The sequence below is a fragment of the Mirounga leonina genome, unplaced genomic scaffold (assembly GCF_011800145.1).
Source record: "Mirounga leonina isolate KUSES-001 unplaced genomic scaffold, KU_Mleo_1.0 Mir_151, whole genome shotgun sequence".
In the NCBI taxonomy this organism is placed as follows: domain Eukaryota; kingdom Metazoa; phylum Chordata; class Mammalia; order Carnivora; family Phocidae; genus Mirounga; species Mirounga leonina.
In genome coordinates this window covers 21,252,345-21,268,417 of record NW_023270377.1, presented here as the reverse complement: position 1 = coordinate 21,268,417, position 16,073 = coordinate 21,252,345, and the positions used below count along the sequence as shown (strand labels likewise).

The 16,073-nt window shown below is 36.6% G+C and overlaps 1 pseudogene; it reads right to left on the bottom strand.

Moving 5' to 3' along the window:
- LOC118012645 overlaps positions 1–12,224 on the bottom strand; it is a 38,298-nt pseudogene extending 26,074 nt beyond the window's left edge.
- Between the last annotated feature and the right edge of the window lie 3,849 nt (positions 12,225–16,073).

Below are 16,073 nucleotides of genomic sequence, written 5' to 3'. Positions count from 1 at the left end.
TCTAATCAGTTGAAGGGCCTTAAGAGCAAAACTGCGGTTTCTCTGAGAAAGAAGAAATTTTGCCTGTGCTCTGCAGTGTTAGCTGCTACCCAAGAAGTTCCAGCTTGTTGGGCCTGCCCTATGGATATCAGATTTGTCTAGCCAGGCCCCACAACTGTGGAAGCCAATTCCTTGAAATCAATCTCTCTCTATCTCTGTGTATATACATGTGTATATACAATATATAGAATATGTGCTACACAAATGTTTTCTCTCTTTATGTGTAATGTGTGTGTGTGTGTGTATCTTATCTGCTCTATTTCTCTGGGTAGAATTCTGATCCATACACCTCTGGTAAATATACATACATACATATACACACATATATTATACATATCATATACATACATGTGTATATACATATGTATGTGTATTTGAACATATCTGAAAGTATATTACTCATGGAAACATTTTTCAACCTTGATCTTGTGAGATAAAACTGTCAATTTAGAACAAAAGCTAACATACATATAGTAATTAATATGTGTCAAGCTTATTTTACACAAATTGATTTATTTAATGCTCATTTCAACTCTATGAAAATGGTATGTCTGTCATCCTGTTTTACAATTAGGGAACCTAAGCCACAAAGAAGTTAGGTGACTCATCAGGGCTACGTAACTGGGAAGAGATAGAATCATGATTCAAACTCAAGGAATATGGCTATAGAACCAGAACTCTTGACCACACTGCTATGCTGTCGCTTGGAACCAGTCCTGAATTTCTCCCAAAGATTACAAAATGGCACTGTAGCATTAAGAAGTCTAGAATAGCCAGCTTCAGATTTTGATTTGGTTGTTGGAACCAAATCCGGCTAGATCTCTGATCTCTCTAGTTAACACCAAACTTATCAAATAGTGATCTGCAATCTCTGATAGGCACAAAGTAGATGAGAAGATTCCTCAGCCACTGCGAGTGGGGGCACTTCAAAAGCCATTGCTGATAAAAGCACATCTCTGTTTATCTACTCATGGTTTTTGTTAATATTAGGTACCAAATCAGGAGCAGCTATGGTCTTTAAGGATGTTGAAGTGTTAGACTGGCCTTTGGAAAAGCAATGTAATCACTGCTATGTTTGAGGATGTTACCATTACTTAATAGGTTTTAGAATTTTTTGTTTTCCAAAACTTCCCCACAGAAGTTGAAGGAAATTAACTCTCACAATTGAATATCATTTTATGAACAGTGCAGCCAAAAGGTCAGCTGTGGTTGGGGTTTCCTTGTCAATTAAAATCCAGATGAGATTGGTTGACCCCCAGTTACATCTTATAAGCAGTCCAATGTCCTCTTCCAAGACTTCCCAGACAGTCTCTGTTTTTAGGATTACTTAAGTGTTGGAACTCCAGTTTCTACGTAATTAGATTAGTGCATAGACTCTCACACCATTCTGCCCATGCTATTTTGTTTCCTTAACACATCAACTCAAACAAGTATTTGAATCCTCTACCATAATCATATGACTTGGTGGGTGCTACTTGTCCTCTCCACCAAGATAAACTGCCTATGACTTCAAAATGAGCAACAGATAATACTGAGATTACTGTGTGTCCTTTCAGCGAAGGCCTACGCAGTCTAGTGGACCCTCTAGGGATTATCTGATTTTATCAGGTGTGCACCTCTAATTATCTTTCTATTAACTAGGCTGTTTTACGACTCCCTCAGGGTTGTAAAAAACTGATAGTAATGCAAAGGATTCTTGTCCAAAGCAGTGAGAATGAATTGTGCCCAGTAAAGATACAATTCATTTCTGCTTTATAGAAAAGATCGATCCCAAACATAAGATGTTACTGCTCTGTAAGAAACTAACAAGTTTTATACCTATTAGCAAATTCATTTTCGCATTCCTAATTTCATATTTATCACCGTTCTTCACATTCTCATTTGAACTAGTCTTAATATCATAGTTTCCTGCATTAATTAATGAGTTGAATAAAATCCTTGACATATGGGGCATCTGGGTGGCTCAGTTGGTTAAGCGACTGCCTTCGGCTCAGGTCATGATCCTGGAGTCCCGGGATCAAGTCCCGCATCGGGCTCCTTGCTCAGCAGAGAGTCTGCTTCTCCCTCTGACCCTCCCCGCTCTCATGCTCTCTCTATCTCATTCTCTCTCTCAAATAAATAAATAAAATCTTTAAAAAAAAAAATCCTTGACATATGTTCATTTTATATTTGCATGAGAGCCGTATTATTAACTTTTGAAAATTACACTAGACCATTCTGACCGTTTGGGAATTTACACTGAAGAAACATAAAAGATTTTAAATTGAATATTAAGTATCCTCCTTAAAAACTCCTCTGGCTTTTTTCATCAGCTCAGGTTCCAACTTCCAACCATGTTGTTAGGCTCCAGGTCTTCTGCTTTTTTGGCTTCCCTCCATCTCTATGCAAGGCACTTTCCTTTATGTATCCTGCTCTGCATTAGCAAAGAAACTTCAGGAATTATTCTCCAATATTATTCTTTCCTCAATAAGAATACTGGTACCAACTTTATCTTGGAAGATATACTGGTAAGCAAGACTGGAGAAGATCAAAAAGGAAAATAAACCAGAACACCAACTTGTTTTTTATAGATGAAAAATCTGAGGCCCAGAAATAATTTGTTCACATATATTAATTCATTATTAAAGAAAATATTTTTTTTGTAATATATGAAATTATTCTACACTGAACTAGAAAATTCAAATTAAGTATTAAAATGGAGTTATTTTAGTTTCATTAAAACTTTTCTAATAGGATGAGGGGGGAGTTTTAATCAAATAAAGTACAAATTAAATTCAGGGATATATAGTGATATTTGATCCTATTGTAAATTGGTTTTTCAGAACTGAGAAGGTATTTTCCTAGGGAGGAAAATGTCATTAAGTGTTCATATTAGTAGATAAGATCAATAATTTAGATATTGTGAATTTACCAGAAACTATTGTGTAAAACACCATTGTTACAATATTTTGGGGTGGGGGGATACCCAAACTGGGAGAAACTTCCAAAATTTCTCTTGAATGTTGTTTCTTTAGAAAAAGGATAGGCTTATTTTCAGGTTGATGGAGAAAATATGAACAGTTGTAGTAATTTTAAAAGGAAATTCTAGGGGCACCTGGCTGGCTCAGTCAGTAGAGCATGCAACTCTTGATCTCAGGGTTGTAAGTTTGAGCCCCATGTTGGGTGTAGAGATTACTTAAAAATAAAATTAAAAAGAGAAAAAAGGAACTTCTAGAAATTTTCAAAGTCCTTACAAAATAATTAAAATAGATTTCTGGAATATACAGCTGATGAAAATAACTAGAATAAAATGCAAATATAATAGCTAATATTTATTCAATTTCATGAATAGTTGTATGGCTTTCTTTCTTTCTTAAGACTTGACTCAAATGCATCTTTTTTACTTAGGGAGGCCATCTTTGACCAATACTAACAAACTTTGCCTCTAGCACTTCTGACCCTTTTCCTGCTTTATTTTCCCCCTTACCTTTTTATCATTATTGAATATACTGTATGTTCCGCTTTTAATTTTAATGTTTAATTAATTTTTTTAAAGATTTTATTGATTTATTTGACAGAGAGAGACACAGAGAGAGCAGGAACACAGTAGGGGGAGTGGGAGAGGGAGAAGCAGACTTCAAGCCGAGCAGAGAGCCCGATGCAGGGCTCAATCCCAGGACCCCGGGATCATGACCCAAGCCAAAGGCAGACACATAATGACTGAGCCACCCAGGTGCCCCTATAATTTTTTAAACAGACATAAAAATTATACAAAAGTTGACCATGGGCTAAGCCATGAAGCTAACCTCAAGAAATTTCAAAGGTATCAAACACATCACACTTTCTGACTACAGAGGAATTAGGTTAGAATTACCCACTAAAAGTTGAATTGGAGATGGCCTACATCGTGTGTCATCAGGGAAATGCAAATTACAACAATTAAATATCACTAACCCTTTTCAAATGGCCCCCATCCAGAACACTGACCACACCAAATGCTGAAAGGCTGTGAAGCAATAAGAACACTCATTATCCGTGGTAGGAGTGCAAAATGGTACAACTATTTTGGAAGACAGTTTGGCAGTTCCTTATGAAACTAAACATATTCTTAGCATATGATCCAGCAATTACATTTCTTGGTGTTTACCCAAAAGAGGTGAAAACTTACGTCCACACAGACACCTGCACATGATGTTTCTCGCAGCTTTACCCATGACTACCAAAACTTAGAAACAGCCTCTTAAGATGTCCTTCACTAGGTAAATGGATAAATAAAATGGAATATTATTTCAAGCTAAAAAGAAATGAGCTATCAAGCTATGAAAAGACATGGATGAACCAAAAGTGCCTATTACTACATGAAAGAAGTCAGTTTGAAAATGCTCCATACTTATGATTCCAATTTTATGACATTCCAGAAAAGGCAAAACCATGGAAAAAAATGAAAAGATCAGTGGTTGCCAGGAGTGGGAGGAGAGGGATAAACAGGTGGAGTACAGAGGATCTTTAGGGCACTGAAAATACTCCGCATGATACTACAATGACGGCTACATGTTATTATACATTTGTCTAAACCTGCAGAATATACAACACTGAGAGTAAACCCTAATGTAAACTAAGGACTTGGGTGAATCCACAGTGAAAGAACCAGGTGAACTCGACACCTCTTCTTTCACCCTCTGCACTTCCTCTACTGCCAGCCATCTCCAGTGACTGAACCCGAGAAGCAGCCAATAGAAGCCAAGAAAAGCCATTGAAGTGGCCCATGTAGGTCAGCCACCCAGGGCACCCAGCTGGTGGGGCAAGTGGAGAGTAATAAAGTAATCGAGAGGGATATGGAAGATATACAGCACCAAGTGGTGTCTACAAATAACAAAACTAAGTACACACAGCACGTAGTGATAAATAGTTGTGAAGATTCTCTTAAGATCAGGAACAAAACAAAATGTCTGCTGTCATCACTTCCTTTCAAAGTATTCTATTTTTTTCAATTCTATTTATTTATTTTATTATGTTATGTTAGTCACTATACATTACATCATTAGTTTTTGATGTAGTGTTCCATGATTCCTTGTTTGCGTATAACACCCAGTGCTCCCTGCAATACGTACCCTCTTTAATACCCATCACCGGGCTAACCCATCCCCCCCACAAAAAACCTTCAGTTTGTTTTCCGGAGTCCATAGTCTCTCATGGTTCGTCTCCCACTCTGATTTCCACCCCCCCCCTTCATTTTTCCCTTGATACCTTCTCCAGGATACTACAATAAGGAAATGAAAAGAAAAGCATAAAAATCAGAAAGGAAGAAAAACAATGTCATCATTTATAAATCATATGATAGTTTCAGTATAAAACTCAAATGATTTACAGATAGACTATTAGATTGAAAAGAGAAGTTGAGGACGCCTGGGTGGCTCAGTTGTTAAGCGTCTGCCTTCGGCTCAGGTCATGATCCCGGGGTCCTGGGATGGAGCCCCGCATCGGGCTCCCTGCTCAGCGGGAAGCCTGCTTCTCCCTCTCCCACTCCCCCTGCTGTGTTCCCTCTCTCGCTGTGTCTCTCTCTGTCAAATAAATAAATAAATAAAATCTTTAAAGAAAAAAAAGAGAAGTTGTACATATAAGATAAATATTTTAAAATATATCACATTTTTACCTAACAAATATATAACAACATATAACGTACTAATAAATAAATTCAATAAGTGGAAAGATCTCCCTGTAGAAAATTATAAAACATATTAACACTGAAGTAGACCGGAATAAAATGGAGAGTTAGACCATTTTCTTAGTTAGGAAAACTTTCTGTCCTAAAAATGTCACTTCTTCAAAAGCAATTCTGATCAAAATCTCCAAAACTTATTTTGGAGAAATTGTCAAAGTCATTCTAAAAATTTATATAGGAGCCTTAGGACCAAGGTCAAGTTAACTGAAGAAAAAGAGCAAGCTGAAAAAACTGACCCTACCAGATACCAAGTTTTATTACAAAGCTATATAATTAAGACAATATAGTATTGGTACAGAGACAAATAGACCAATGGAATAGAATAGAGTCTAGAAACAAACCCATACAGAATAATATAGTCGGCATTGCAAAAGTAATGAAAAGGCACTGCAGGAAAGAGTTCTGAAATAATTCAGTGTATCCATTGGGAAAAAATGAAATTTGTCTCCTACTTCACACCATATAAAAAATCAATTTCAGATTGGTTAAATATTTATAAGCCAAAGTATAAAGCTTTCAAAAGATTACATAAGAGAATATCTTCATGACCTCAGGGTAAAAAGGGATTTCTGAAGCAAGGCTTAAAAATCAACAACCTTAGGGAAGATTGAAAAATTAAGAACTTTTGTTCATCAAATGACACCATTAAAAGAGTGAAAAAATGAGCTATAAATTGACTAAGATAGTTACAATATATTTAACTGATGATGAATTTGCATCCAAACTATATAAAGTATACCTTATGAATTAATAAGAAAAAGACAGGCAGACCAACTGAAAAATAGTCAAAGGATTGAGAGAATGAATGAAGAAATGAAGACAGTACCACAAAAGGTCATTGGAAAAGTGTTTGGCATCATCTAATACAACTGGACATGTGCATATGCAGTGACATGATACTTCCACTCCTGTGTATGTATTCAAAGACAATGTGTTTCAAACTGCTATGTATGACACACTCAATTAAAAATGAAATAGAGGGGCACCTGGGTGGCTCAGTCGGTTGAGCATCTGCCTCCGGCTCGTGTCATGATCCCAGGGACCTGGGATGGAGTCCCACATCCGGCTCCCAGCTCAGCAGGGCGTCTGCTGCTCCATCTCTCTCTGCCTGCCGCTTTCCCTGCTTGTACTCTCTCGCGCGCGTGTGCTCTCTCTTTCAAATAAATAAAATCTTAAAAAAAAATAAAATTAAAATTAAAATGAAATAGAATTAAATAGAAATATTGGAATGCACTGCAATTAGTAAGGGTAAGTATTGTTTTGTGAAATTTCTTTCTTTACATGTCATGCATGTGTGCTAACTGAATTGTGAAGAAAAATACATTTTTTTTACTGTGTATCTCAGGCAAAAGTGTGAATGCCACTGTCTACAGAAAGTTTTTTTTTTATTTTTTTTAAAGATTTTATTTATTTGACAGAGAGAGACACAGCAAGAGAGGGAACACAAGCAGGGGGAGTGGGAGAGGGAGAAGCAGGCTTCCCACCGAGCAGAGAGCCCAATGTGGGGCTCCATCCCAGGACCCTGGGACCATGACCTGAGCCGAAGGCAGACGCTTAACAACTGAGCCACCCAGGCGCCCCTGTCTATAGAAAGTCTTACATATGTGTGCTAGAAGACAAGTAGAGAAATGTTTATGACAGCACTATTATGTTAGGTTAATACTCATTACCAGTAAAATGGATAAATAAAATGTGGTATGTTCATGTAATGCAGTACATTGGTAAAAATGAACAATCTACTACACATATAAACGTGGATGAATCTCAAAAACAGAATGGTGATCAAAACCAGCAAGTCCTAGAAGCATACATACTGTATGATACCACTTCTATGTGATTCAAAAATAAGGAAAAGTAAATATATTGCTTAGGAGCACATACCTAGGTACTCCTATAGCAAAACTACTTGGCTAACCTATGAAGAAAATGACAGAAATTATTAAGACAAAATTCAATACAGTGGTAACTGGCGGTGAGGTGGGGAAGGAGGAGATGCAATCAAGGCAGAGCACAGGGACCTTCTAAAGCACTAATCAAGTTTTATTTCCTAACTTGAGTGGTGAGGATGTAAGTATTAATTTTACTATGATCCTTTACTTAGTACATATATAGTATACACAACTATACATGCCAGCAAGTGTACCTGCCATGTATGTACAGTAATATATATGTCACAGTTAAAATTTGAAAATTTATAATAAGTGCCAGCTATTGTTATTTTATTTAATTCTATACCTCACTCTAATAAAAGTTTAATATTAGAAGAAAATACAGCACTACGGCTGATGCTTAGAAGGTTTACATGGATATATAATTTATTTTAAAAATCTTTCAAAGCTTAACACAAAGCTAGAGATAATCGGTACTGCTAAAGCAATCAAACCTTTGCTACCTCTATCAGGTCAACTAGTGTCTCTAAGAACTAGTAATGAGACCATGCCAGGCTTACCTCAGTATTTAATTAATGCCAAGCCACTGAAATCCAGACTCACCACCCCTCTAAAATTTATTCAAAAATTTGATACTTGGAGGGGCGCCTGGGTGACTCAGTCAGTTAAGCATCTGCCTTCAGCTCAGGTCCCAGGGTCCTGGGATTGAGCCCCACGTCGGGGAGCCCGCTTCTCCCTCTCCCTCTGCAGCTCCCCCTGCTTGTGCTCTCTCTCTCAAATAAATAAATAAATAGATAGATAAATAAATAAAATCTTTAAAAAAATAAAATAAAATTTGATACTTGGAGACTAAAGAAAACATCAGTTGAATGAATAATTGTATAAGCAGGAAAAAATGGAGGTGGGGAACACCCTCAATATAGGATTGCCTTTGTAAATAATTACATGCAGAATTTGGAATACTCTGCAACCGGGTACTGTGGCATGGCATGGAAAGATGCTCCTGGTATTTTGTTAAAGTAAGATAAGTTGCAGAGCAGTTTTTATGTTCTAATACCATTTGTATATAGATATACCAATTGTTAAATTAGGAAAATAATAAGAATTAATCCATTTCCTAAATATGAAATAACACAGAAATAAAATGGTGGCAGAAGACCAGTTTAGTAATAATCATGACCAACTTCTAAGGTACTTTCTGATCATTAAAGAGCTGGTACTAGTCTGTGAAGAAATAGTTGTTTGTTTTGCCAGGCTTGCAAATGCTGACCCACATAGTTTCTAAAAATAGCAACAGAAACACTGCCTACCATCTTGGCATTCCTTATTGGTGGATAATGCATTGTCCCTCCCTCTTACCTTCACACAGAGTGGATGCCCTTTCCACATTATTCTGTTCACACTTGAATGAACTCTGATTTGATTGGTTTGCCCCAAAGTGGCCCTGTTGAGTTTGTAGTCCTGAGAATATCAATGAAAAAAGTTTTAACTGCCCCTTCCCCATGTGTGCTTTCAATTTAGCTCACATTGGTTATAATAATTTATTTGAATATAAAATGTAACATGGTAAAATTATTAAAGCTTTTTATCTCCTACCTTATGCATTCAGCTTTAGGAATCAAAAGCTAACTTAACAGAATCAAGTCTATGGATATGCAATAAAGTTGCCGCGTAAGAAAAAATGAAAAAAAATAAAATTCCTGTAAGTAAAGTATTTGATGACTCTTCTCAAAAGCCATAGGAGCCAAGATTATGTTTGGGATTAGCTTGTCTTGTCTATCCCTAAATCTCAGATTGCTCCCCTATAAATAAATATAGGAGGACAGAAAATTTAAACATTAACTCTAAATCGCAGTAGCTTGTTTCTAAATCTAAGAAAGCCACATTCCAAGGACTTCTGAAGAAAGTCACCCTGCAAAGGCATTCTGTTCTAACTTCAGGGCAGAGGACAATAGGAAACATGTCCATGAACTGCAGTTGCCATAAACAGCTCCACTGAGCCATTTCCTATTATTTTTCCTTGCTCTCTCCCTATTATCCAATAGTGTTTCTTCTCAGCTATTTCTTCTCTAAGGTGGGTAAATAAGCACAACTCAGAAAATACCTGAGTAATGGATCTAATCTATTCAAATCTATTTCTTGTGCTCTCAGGCTTTCCACCAAAGCTTTGAATAATAAGCAGCCTTAAGTGCATTCTCCCAGTGTCACCATACCTCCAATTTCCCTGCATTCTATTCACACCTTTCAATCCCCATGAGTTATTTTTCTAGATAGGCATACCATTAGGGAGGTACTAATTTCATGTGCAAAATGTCTATGGTGCTATTAGCTCACACCCTGTGTTGGGGGGGCTGTGAAATGATTCCAATGGGGATAAAGAAACAGGTGGAGTAGAGTGCTGATGACTTATCCAGACTGCAAGCAGGGGGTGGCTCATTTGGTTGAGCAGTCGACTCTTGGTTTTGGCTCAGGTCATGATCTCAGGGTTCTGAGATCCATCCCTCATCGGGTTCTGGGCTCCAAGCTCAGCGTGGAGTCAGCTTCAGATTCCCTATCTTCCTCTTCCTCTGCCCCTCACCCTGCTCATGTGCACACTCTCTCCCTAAAATAAAATAAATAAAATCTTAAAAAAAAAAAAAAAGACTGCAAGTCTGGATAACAACATGGAGGCATCAGTCTTTCATAGCTCCTTTTCCTCTGTAAGGAGTTGTAGCAGAGATAATACCCAGATCTTGGTGACAATGGCTGGAATCTGTAGTAACAGATGCATTAAAGACTGAGGGGATAAGATCAGCAAGCAGGTCTCTTATTCAATCCCATAGGCTGGACTAGACAAGTGATACAAAGTCAAAATGTTTTGAGAATACTAAGAAATATCTACCTCTATGAATCCACTAATAAGACATATTTCTGATTCTAATGACATCATGACTGAACTGCAGTTCACTGATCTGTGATGAAGATATCGTAGGGAGATCTCAGATTTTTCTAGTTTTGTATTCCTGTTTATTTTGTCAGTTGCATTCATCTTTATCTGCAATTTTCTCATAATAAAAAGAACAGGAGAGGTGGTTTGACTGACAACTATCCTTGGTGCAGGATTTCCTCTTGACTGTTAAGTATGCACCTCACTCTTTATAATGCATCTCTAGGACACAGCAGTCAGAAAGCCAGAAGATAAAGTTCATTAGTGAACTTGCCGGAAGGTTTAGCAGGACGATACATAGTAAAAGAGTCATAAATATTGAACCTAAGTTCATAATTGGGAAAACCTGAAATGTAATGTAGTTTACTACACAGCTTACATTAGGGTACTCAGGAGAAAGTAATCTAAGAGTACAATGAAAAATGGATGCATATTTAATATCTGCAAGTTTGTTTTAACCATGAGTAAATTAATTGCTTTCAAACATGTTATTTATGGAAACAAGGCACAAAGAAGCCACTTTTTTTTTCTGTTTTTCCACAAACTCACTTTACTATCATGTAACTGCTCTCTTTTTAATTATGTGGTGAGTTCAATGAATTGTCCAAAAGAGTAAGTTTCATTGTTGCACTGAGTTGAAGTCTGGTTTTAAATATGCCCACTGGAAACATTTATCAGCAGTTCAAAGTATTATACAAAATTGATATTATGCCTTTTAATCTTTGCTTCTCATATTGAACAGGTTTTATGTGTACTTTTTTTGGTTAAAACTAGGGAAATTTGGACAGATTAACTCAACAGTAGTATCTATAATGTAACTCAGTATTTCTCTCAATTTAAAGCATTATTTTCAAATTTTTTAGAAGGAATATGTATATGTATGTCTATGTATATAGATACACACATTTATACATTTTTTTCTTCTTAAATAAGCAACTTTTCTCACATTTTCTTAAATGCTTTGGAAATTAGGTTCAAGCTTTCAAGACTTCAAGACACTATTTAATTACTTAATTCAATATTTACTACCTCTACCCCAATTATGCATTTGTAGCTCACTGAATGCCCATGATGTGCTATAGAAAATAACACAGGCCTTTTTCCTGTATGTAGGTTTCCTACGTGTGAATTCCTCAAAGCCTATTTCTATTACCTGCAACAAGCATAGCTGCTTAAGGACTCAAGTGAGTCTTATTTCCTTTCAATATTAAAAAACTGTTTTGACTTTCTCAGAACTCCTTAATTTAGCTGGCACCAGCCACTGAGCTTTTATTATTGTCTTTTTTCTCCCAATAAAATGAAATTCATTTAATTTTAAGAACTTTACTTTGATACTGCCTTCATTGTTTTTGGTATTAATATGCCCTCTCCATATAAAATAACAAAAGTGGCTTTCTCGTATCCTTCTTGTATGTAAATTTCCCCAACATTTTTGCTAGTGGTGACATTTTACCACTCTGGCCAATCCAGAATCTGAGAAATACTGCTCTGTAGTCTTCTTCGTCCTCTGAAGTTCATTTATTGTGTTTTCATAAATTTTTGTGGTAGTGTGATCTCGTCTGAGCACCAATATTGGACCACATGCTTCTTGAGAGCCCTGATGGTCACATTCATCTCCATGTTCCCTACGATACCTGGAATACAGATTTACACTTAGAATGGTCTCCATGGATGCTAGCTGAATCTAGCTAAGTTCTTATGTAGAATCATTGTGATGATTTTTGAGAAGAAAAAAAAAGTCTCACAATTTTAGTAGAATGTCTTGTGAAGGAAAACTCATGGGGGGAATCTGTCCTGGTTCCTCTGTTAACCCCTGAAATTAGGGTTCAAATTATACTGATGGCCACAGATGAATGCTGTTACTAATACCCACAATATCCAAAATTGTTCTTTCTAATCTGTGTACGACACATTTTATTGAATAACAAGTATCAGCAGATGGTGTGGAGCTCTGATAGTTGATACATTTTTAATTTTTTTACTATGAAAAAAATTCAAATTTACAGAAAAACTGCATAAATAGCACAATGAACTTTTGTATAAATTTTAAATTTACACAAATCTTGCAAGAATAGAGTCAGCAATTTCTAACATTTTGTCACATTTGCTTTGTGTGTGTCTGTGTGTACATTACATACATAGACACACACTACGTTTGCTGAATCATTTGAAAATCAACTGCAGCTTTGAGATCCTTTACTCCTGAATAGTTTGACATGTATCTCCTTCTAAGAACAGGGATGTTTTCTTACATAATTATAGGAGTAAAATCTAATTCAGGAAATTTAACATTATTATAAGACTATTAGTGTCGAATATACAGTACATATTCAAATGTCATCGATTGTCCCAATAATGTCTTCTATAGGTTTTTTTTTTTTTCTTTTGGATTCAGGATCCAATTCAATAGCACACATTGCATTTAGTTATGCGTTGGTTTAGTCGCCTTTGATCTGAAGCAGTGCCTCCGCCTTCCTTTTTCTTTCATGACATGGATTTTTAAGAGTACAGACCCATTCAATTTGGGCTTGTCTGATTGTTGACTCATGACTGAATTCAGATTATGCATTGTTGGCTGAACGTCTACCTAAGTGCTGCTGGATCCTTCTGAGATGATCCCATTAGGAGGCACAGGATCTCAGTTAATCCTATTACTGAAGACGCTAACTTGCAATGGTTAAGATGGTGTCTGCCAGTTCCTGGTAGTGTTTTTCATTCACATTTTAGAATCAGTAAGCAGAACTTCAGACTAAGCCTCCTCTACCCCTAAACAGAAATTAGTTTGTTTGATCCAATTTGCTATTTTCTGGAGCATTCTCTTCATTTCACTTCAGTCTATCATCTGCCCCTACACTCCCCCAAAACTGCCCTGTCCTATACCAGCAGTGACTGCCCTGTTGCTTTTTTTTTTCCAATCCTTCTCACCAGTCCTCAGCAGCATTCCACACCATTGATCATTCCACTCTTCTAGATAACACCTCCTCCTTTGATGGTGCCTTCTTCTCTTATCTGTCTCCCCTGAAGCTCTATTCCCTCTATGCACTCATTAAATATGGAAATTCCTCAGGACTCATCACAAGGCCTGTATTCCTCTCACTCTGTAATCTCTATACAAACTCATCCATGCACATGGCTTCCATTACCAACTAAATACAGTTAACTCCTGAATTTATATCTCCATCTTCAAACCATTCTTTGAGCTCAAATCCCAAATAGCAATTGCCTCCTTCATAGCTCTACTTGAAAAACTCACAAAGCTACCTCAAACTCAAAACACTTAAAGCCAAACTCCAAAACCTCCCACTTCCCCACTCTTCTTATCAGTGAAGGGCATATAAAATGAAAACCCACGGGTCATCCTTAATACTGCTTTTTTTTATCACCTCTCCCCCAAATCCAATGGAGTAACAAACTGTATTGATTTAACAGGCAAATCTATCTACTTCTCCCTAAAGCCACAGCTACCACTTTATTTCCTTAGTCTATGACATCATTGTTTCTTTCCTGGATGACTATATTAGCCACCCATTTCCCTGCATTCACTCTTGTCCCTGCACCCATATCCCGTTCTCTAAATGGGGGCCAGAATTCTCTTTTCATTTAGTATCTCTCTCTCTGTCTCACTCTCTTTCTGTCTCTATCCTCTCATACTCATGCTTGCATGCAGATTACACACACTCACACAGACATACTCATTCTGTACTTAAAACTTCTGATGTCCTTCACTGATTTGAGGATGAGGATATACATCCTTTTCTTAGCATGGTTTAAAAGATTTGCAGAAAGTAACACCTACCTACCTTCCAACTTTACTGTAAGCACCTGTAGGCCTCATACTCTTTACATTAGTCAAATAAACCTGCTCTCATTTTCAGAAAGGTGACATTTTTATTCCTTACCCAGGGAATTAATACATGCCCTTTCCTCGGCCTAGTTAATTTTTCCATGACTCAGAATTTAGTTCAAGTATTATTTCTTCTTTGAAACCTCTTGACTCATCAGACTACCTCATATGTACTCATTGCACCAGATATATTTTTATTACTATTAATTATATCTTTATTTATGTGATTATCTGAGTGTCTAACTTTTAGACCCTAAATTCCAATGGAGACAACGGTCCATCACTTAACCCCACCATTTTGGCCCATCATTTAACCCCAGCACTTTGCTCAGTGCCTGCCATATGGGTAGGTGTTCAATAATAAATACATGTACATATTTTTATTGAATTCATTTCCTTATCAAACACTTGTATTGTGTTTACTACATGCCAGGCACCATTCTAAGTATTTTTAAAATGTTAAATTATATAATACATATGTTTTATTAACTCCCTTTTCAAGTGCTTTCAGCTGCTTGTTTTAGATTGCATTTTAATTGTCACTACTTCAAATTTATGATATGAAGCACACATTTTAAATGGACAGAGTATTTTTCTGGGCCTTGTAAAGGTGTACTTTTTTTTAAATTTAATTTTATTATGTTATGTTAATCACCATACATTACATCATTAGTTTTTGATGTAGTGTTCCATGATTCATTATTTGCATATAACACCCAGTGCTCCATTCAATACATGCCCTCTTTAATACCCACCACCAGGCTGACCCATCCCCCTAGCCACTCCCCCCCCCCGGAACCCTCAGTTTGTTTTAAGAGGCTTTCTTGTGATCTCCACACGCCATCCTAAAATGTATCTACCAACACTCAAATCATAATGTGGACAGAGATAACATAGCTCTGTGAAATTAATGACAAGGTATTCACCTTGATGGGGACCTAGTTGTGAAATGTTCCTGTTTAGATAATATCTGATAATTCTGGGAGAAGTATGTTTTCAATTATTTCACATATTCATTAAGTGAATAATTATTAGATAATAAAGGAGTAAACAAAAAGACCTTCAGTAATTTTTATGAACCTAGAGACCCATGTGGTAAATCTTAGAGCAGAATTGGGTTCAACAAAGCATCATCCAGTCACCAGAAGGAACTTGGAAAGTATTCTAAAATTATTAACTTGAGTCCCTTAAAAAAAATTTCATTCACGCTGAGCATAATGTCCTCCAGGTTCATCCATGTTGTAACACATGTCAGAATTTCCTTACTTTTACCCCCCTCTTAAAAAAAATCTGAAGACTCAACTTCCTGAAGATTTTCACTCCTCAAACATTATCACATATTATTTCCTATTCTCCAACTCTGTGCCATGTTATCTTGCTTCCTGGGGTATGCACCATGCTGGACACTGTAATTTGTCTCAACTCTCATTGTCTGTTTTTGGGGTATTTTTTTTTTTTTTTTTGGTTTTGTTTGGTTTTAGAGAATCACATGTCTTTTCCATACTTCTACTCTTCAATTATTTAATGGTGGAATGAGGAGAAATTTGGTTACTCATGTGGCATTATGTTTTTACACTTATGAGGCATCTCAAAGTATAGTGTACAAAAGAATCATCTGGAGAGCTTGTTAAAACAAATGCCTGAGCTCCACCAATAGAGGTTATCATTCAGTAG